Source organism: Etheostoma spectabile, chromosome 9 (assembly GCF_008692095.1).
Source record: "Etheostoma spectabile isolate EspeVRDwgs_2016 chromosome 9, UIUC_Espe_1.0, whole genome shotgun sequence".
Taxonomy (NCBI): Eukaryota; Metazoa; Chordata; class Actinopteri; order Perciformes; family Percidae; genus Etheostoma; species Etheostoma spectabile.
Window position 1 is genome coordinate 20227043 of NC_045741.1, and position 7221 is coordinate 20234263.

Below are 7221 nucleotides of genomic sequence, written 5' to 3' on the forward strand. Positions count from 1 at the left end.
GTTTGCACATAAGGATGCTAATAAGTGTACGGGGTACCAGGAGCACCCTAGGCCAAAGGTCAATATCGATTTATAATCGTTCCCATTTGATCTGAGGCCGTATGTTTTGGACCACTGGGTGAAGAGGGGGCGGTGTGGTCAACTGATCACCATCTGGTGGCTGGGTGGGGTCAGGGGGTCCGGGAAGACTTTGGGACAGACATGGGTTAAGGCCCAACCGGTAGTAAGGGTAAACTGGGACGTCTGGAGGAGGCACGTCCGACGGAACTTTTACGCGCACCTACGGCGGAGCTTTTCTTTTTTTTCTTTTTTTTTTTTTGTTTTTTTGTGCGAACGGTGGAGGCTGGGGGGCATTGGACATGAGTGGGCAATGTTCAAAAGTTCCCTGCTAAAGTGTGGTGGCGAGCTGTGGCTAAGGCTTAGGTGCCTCAAGGGCGGTAACCCGAAACAACCTGGTGGACACCGGGTGGTCAGGGAAGCCGTCCAAACTAGAAGGAGTCTTTCCGGGGATATGTTATCACGGAGGAGCCGGAGGCAGTTGCAGGTACCACGGGCACCGAAGGGCTGCAGCCTCCGGCCTGTGACAGAGGCAACGCCGCGGGTGTGGAGAAGTTGGGAGAAGACATGGAGAGAAGGACCTTTCAGGTCGGCCACACAAGATGCTCGGAAAACTGTTCGCCAAACGGGTAACGGGGGACTCATCAAGCTGTAACAGTAAGGATGGGACCTTGTGACCTCAACTGGGGAGTAATAGAGCGGTGGAAGGAGAACTTTGAGGAACTCCTAAATCCAGTGACCCGCCATCTGTGGTAGAGGCAGAGCTGGCAGGATGATGGGGGATTGTCGAAATTTCCCTGGTGGAGGTCGCTGAGGTGAGTCAAAAAAAACTCCACCGCGGCAAAGCCCCAGGGATTGATGAGATCCGTCCAGAAGGCTGAAAGCTCTGGGTGTGGAGGGGATGGTCGTGGTTGACACGCCTCTTCAACTTGCGTGGTGGAAGTCTGGGACGGTGCCTAAGGAGTGGCAGACCGGGGTGGTGGTTCCCCTCTTCAAAAAGGGGGACAGAGGGTGTGTGCCAATTACAGGGGTATCACACTTCTCAGCCTCCCTGGTAAAGTCTACTCCAAGGTGATGGAAAAGGAGGGTTCAGGCGATAGTCGAACTCGGAGTGGGAAGAGGAAACAGGCGGATTCAGTCTGGCCGTGTGAAACAACGGATCAGATTTCACTCTCGCAAGGATCTTGGAGGGGGCCTTGAGTATGCCCAACCAAGTCTTTACATGTGGTTTGTGGATCTGGAGAGGCTTCTGACCGGGTCCCCCGGGAGAATTGTGGAGGTGCTGCGTGAGTATGGGGGTGAGGGGTCCACTCTCAGGGCCATCCAAATCTCTGTGACCAAAGCGAGAGATGTGTCTGGTTCTCGGGCAGTAAGTCGGGACTCGTTCCAGGTGGCGGTTGGCCTCCACCAGGGATGCGCTTGTCACCAATCCTGTTGGTAATATATATGGACAGGATATAGATGCATAGTCGGGGGCGGGTAGGGGTTGCAGTTCGTTGGGCGCAGGATCATAGCTGCTTTTTGCAGATGATGTGGTCCTGATGGCGTCATCGGTCTGTGACTTCAGCACTCACTGGATCCGGTTCGCAGCGAGTGTGAAGGGTGGGATGCGACTCTAAATCGGAGGGCCATGGTTCTGCAGCAGGAAAACGATGGAGTGCTTTTCCGGTGGTAGGGATGTGAGCCTTACCTCAGTGAAGGAGTTTAAGTACTTGGGGTCTTGTTCGCCGATGTGAGGGGGCTTGAGCAGGAGATTGGTCGGAGAATCGAGCAGATGGTGCGGTATTCAGTCTGTGTATCGCACCGTTGTGACGGAAAAAGAGAGCTAAACCAGAAGGCAAAGCTCTCGAGCTACGGGCAATGTCGTTCTACCCTCACATATGGTCAGGAAGGCTGGGTCATGATGAAAGAACGAGATCCAGGGTACAAGAGGCCAAAAGGCGTTTCCGCAGGAGGGTGCTGGCGGTCTACCGTAGAGATAGGGTGGAGAAGATCAGTTCATCCGAGAGGGGCTTACTCCATCTGGTAAGGGGGCCGGTGTTCAGGCACGTCCAAGCTGGGAGGAGGCCTCGGGGAAGACCCAGGACTAGAGGAGAGATATATCGTACAACCTGGCTGGGAACGCCCGGGAATCCCCAGGTCGGCGTGGTTGATGTGGCTTCTAGAAAGGAAGGTGGGGTCCCCTTCTGGAGCTGAGTTGACCCCGCGACCCGATACCGGATAAGCGGATGACGTGATGGATGGAAACAAGATTTTTTATTTAAACAAAGACAGAAAGGTCAAATTGTGGCAAAAAAAAATTTTTGTTGCCTCTACATAAATGAACAAATTTACTCAAATACAAAATATGTCAGCAAATAAATATTGGGTGCTGTGAGATTCAAATTTAATATATTGTAATGACTTCCATGCGCTTGAAGGCTCCATGCATCCCATGCGATTTGGCCGGATTCATTTACAATTATTGATGAAGTCATCAGGAATATTAGGAAAAGCAGTCTTGCATGACTCACCGAGTTTATCAATATTCTTTGGTTTGGTTTCCTTGCTTCCGCTTCATCCTAACCCCACATATGCTCACTGCTGTTCATGGTTGGTGACTGGGGCGGCCAATCCTGGAGCATCTTGATCTCTTCGCCTTGAGGAACTTTGAAGTGGAGATGGAAGTATGCGATGAGACACAATCCTGCTGGGAGAATTTGGCATCGTGTATGGTGGGGAATTAGAGGTGAGCTGAAGATTCTGGTATTTGAGATATTGTGTCCTTCAACCGCAAGATTCTCTCGCCACCCCATCATCTGGATGTACCCCAGACCAGGATTTTTCGGCACCAAACTTCACTTTTTCGGGTGAAGCTTGGATCCAGCAGGCTCCAGTAGGTCTCCTGCAAATTATTTGCGGCAACTGTGTGTAATTCAAGAGAGATTCATCTGAAAATACACTTTTCTACTTCTCAGCGTCCATCCTTGTAGCAGGCTGTGGGCTTTGGCAAATGCCACGGTTTTTCAATGTTTTTGTTAGTGATGGCTTTGGCACTGATCGACCATGGCGGCCATTTCGAGACAGAATCAGACAACCGTTCTGGTTGACCCTAGGGATTCAGGGGACCAGGTCTGGTGGAGGCTCTGCTGCAGTGGAAAAGGGCGGCTTGGAATTGGAGCCAAACAAACAGTCATCTCATTAGCAGTTGTCTTGCGGGGTCTGCTGACTGGGGCTTGTCAACAAACTCTCCAGGGCTTCAAATGTTTTTTTTAATCCTCTGTTACGTACAATGAGGACACAATTGATGGTGGTCGCCACATCAGCAGTGGATTGGTCTTCAGCCTCTGACAATCAAAACTTTGTCATTCAGGGTGAATTTAGGCATGGTTTTGCAGATGTCTGTTGCAGTGATGCGAAGGGCTAGTGTACTGGGGTTGTTTTTATACACACCTGAGACCTTAAATTGATCATTATTAGTCACAGGGTGAAACGCTCATATGACAAGACGAAAACACTTATGGTCTTTGCAAAAATTGACTCCATTGGTTTACCAAGCTGTGAATATTAGAAACACTTTTTGACAGTTTCTTTTTGCACTGAAAAATTATTAAAAAGCTGTTGGGATTAAAATGAGCCATTCTTGTAAAAAAATCTTGATTAGAAATACATTCAGCTGAATTCAGGTCAATTTGTACACAAGCGACAAGACTTTGGTAAGGGAATGTAGTTTGTTTTGAGATGCCGGGTTCAATGAGCATCAGAGGAAGAAGGGAAATGAGTTTTCATTTTTGTTAGCAACCAGCTCGGAGGACCAAAAATGACAGGCAATTAAGCTACTGATTACACATAATGACCCTTTGCTTTCTACAGAACCCTACCTTCTATGTAATTGAATGTCATTACTCTTCGCACTAATGTAAGCGAATCTTCAAACTACTATTTTTGTTCACCAATCTCGACCATGTGGTAGCCTTATGGAACACAGCAATGTCACCATATGCTTTAAGACCGTTCCTTGACTGTTTACTGGACAGAAGGGGTAAGCCTTATTATCACTCTGAAAACGGGTGTGAGAATTTGTTAAGTTAGGGTTTGGTTAAAACCAGAGAGAACATGGTTTGAAAAGCAGCAAGGCAACATTGTTTATCCATTCTAACCATTGCACCAAGTGTCAGCAATTTCATCTTCTCAGTCTAGTTTTACTGTTTACTGGCAGTTGGTTGTATAATTTGAAAATGTGTGCCCCACATGTGAGTATGGTTATACTATTAATGTTGGTGTCTGCTGGCAGGACATACTGCATGCATGATATAGTTTTTAAAAGTACTTGAAAACAACTAGTAAGAAGGCATCATCATAGTGAGTCCTGGATTTGATGCAATTTATTTGCAATGTGATGTTTTAAAACACTGGATGAAACAAATGGTGGTGAGGTCAGCAGTTGAAACTGATAAAAACTGCAGTGTTATGGTTCAGTCTTTGCACGACTGGAAATTTACGTTTAAAGCAACGGAAAACAACTGATACAGCATTAGTACAATGTAATTTCACTATAATGTTTTTATCAGTAATGTATGTGAGTCATTGGTGAATTAAAACTGTTAACATATTATAACAATTATATTTTACACTCTAACAATGTAGTTTTGGACATTTATGAATAATAAGACATTAGATCTACCTGTGTAGTGAAATGCATATGGTTAAAAAATTTTAATATATTATCATGTAATAGTGAAATACTAAATGGAGATGCATTTCATCGTTACTGTGAATATGGGGTGTCACATCAGAGGAAAACTATTGGGATTTCGGGACATTGGGTTATTTGTGCAAGGGCAGCACGCGTAGGTCAAGATAACTTGTCTGTGACATTTTTGCTTTCATGTTTTACTGTCATTTGGTCTAATTATGCAGGGTAGGGGCTATGGTAACATTCAGACATGAAAGCTGGATAATAGTTTTAAGATACACATTTTTAAGGGGCACACAGCAGCAAAAAGGGCTATAAGGACGCCCCTGGTGCAGTCGTCCACTATCACAGTCATGAGGGTGCTTGGTGCCTTTACCGGGCCCTTGAGGGGAAGTAATTCTTATTTTTTATCTTAATTTTAACACTTGAATGAACTTAATTTTCTCTTAAAAATAAATGTTGCTTTTTGTTGATGAGATTATATTTGTGAACATTGTCAGCACTTCTCCACTGAATTGTGTTATATTAGGAGAGAAATACCTGGAAATGATTGAGATAAATATGTACTGCTGACAGTGTAATGTTGCTGATATATAACCGATGCTAGAGCAAAAAAGGGACACCGAGGAATTTTAGTTTACACCAGGCTGTCAGTTTAAATCAATTGGAAAAAGGAAGAATAACAAGAGAATTTAGATCATTAGTGTGCTACATTCTATATGTGGCTTCTGACAGTATTCTATAATCAGTTGCAATAATGTAGTTTTTACAAATACGCGTTCAACAGAATTACCATTGAAATTCAGCTCTATTTCATAATTCAGCCCTGACAACTACCAAACACCACAGATTTGTTTATTTCAATTTAGTGATGGACATATTAATATTAAACCAATTTAAACCAGTATCAATTCTCTTTCTGTTTTTGTTAATTTTTTGTTTACTACCATGAGGAGATTAAAATAACTTTGTTATCCTATTTTGTAAGCGGGTTACCAGGTCAACTTTGGAAGTTTTTTTTAAAGTTATAATGTTGAAAATGTAATGTTTGTATATAAATATAGACCATTTTTAATTAAATCTTAAAATGAGGCGGTTTTAAAGATTCCCGAATCCTTGATTTTTGGATATCATTATTGCAGCTCCAAGTTTGCAACTGGAAAAAAAACATCGTCTACAAAATGAGGCCTTTATTAGGGGCGGCTTCTGAGGAGGGTTGGCAAGCACCGGAGTGGAAAGTCATCAGCAAAGTTCATGTCATTGCTGCAGAGGCCAAACCCTTCGTGCTGAAGGTAAACGACAGGAATAACTAGGGTCAGGTTTAGTCGTGGACAAGAATAATTATTTCATGTGACTTCTAAACAATCACGGGTTAACTCATTCAAAATGTCACTCCTCCTACAGCTTGTAGGACCGGAATCTTGAGGACAGGGGCATTGGCCACAAAGCGCTTCATCCCAGCCACCAAGCTCAACCTCGGCCTGGCTGTCAGCTCTCGAAACAATCAAGTTGCAGATGCCAACGGTGGTTGTTGGCCAAGTGCTGCAACGGATGGCTGATCTCTGAAACCGTGTGCTGATGAATGGCACCAGAGGACAATCCTCAACATATTCAAGGCTGGACTATCAAGAAGACTCAGAAAGTCTAGGAGCTGCAAGAGGTACAAATAACTAATTTTCATGACTCCACGACAAAATGCCAATTGTTTGAATGTTGGTATTTTTGTTAACTAGCCTGGAGTACCGGGGGTGGGCAACACCCAGTATGTCATCCGGGAGGACACAAAGCTGACCGCATCCTGTTGACAAAGGAACTAAGGACCTGAACAACTGCCAGGAGAGAATCATGAAAGACATCGGCTGGCTGAAAGAGAGATTGTGCTGAGTGTGAGAATGTAAGTGCCTTTCCTTCTGACTCATACTCTCTCTTACACTGTGGTTTGACAATATTGCGGGTCTTGTCAATGCAGAGGGAAGACCTGAACGGGAGCCGCTGACTTAGAGACATCTGAAGCCAGCAGCCACGGGCTTTGATCTTGGAGGCAACTGCTACAGAACTCCTCAGTTCTTCACCTATCAACATAATGAAGGGAAGCTCCCAGATGGAGGGATAAGTATGTGGTTGAATTAAAAGAGAGTGCAAAAAATAGTGATGTCAGTGCTTACTGTGCACAAAATATCACTGCAGGTTGACTGTAGTGCTGTGTATAAATAAGGCAAATCCTGACCTTCATTGAGATGCGAGGCCGCAAGGGGAGCACATCAGCAGCTGAGTCCATAGGTTCCCGTGATCCCTGAAGGACAAGTTTGACAGGGAGCTTCTTCAGCACCCAGCCGCTCCTTGAGGATCAGCAATGCCGAGGCACAGGTACTTCAGGACCACACGATATTCCCTGTGGTTGACACACGCATTAGCAGTGAATGTCGGCGCCGCCTACTTATTTATTTCGCATTGATTGATTGTGTGTGTTGGTTACTGACAAGCATGGT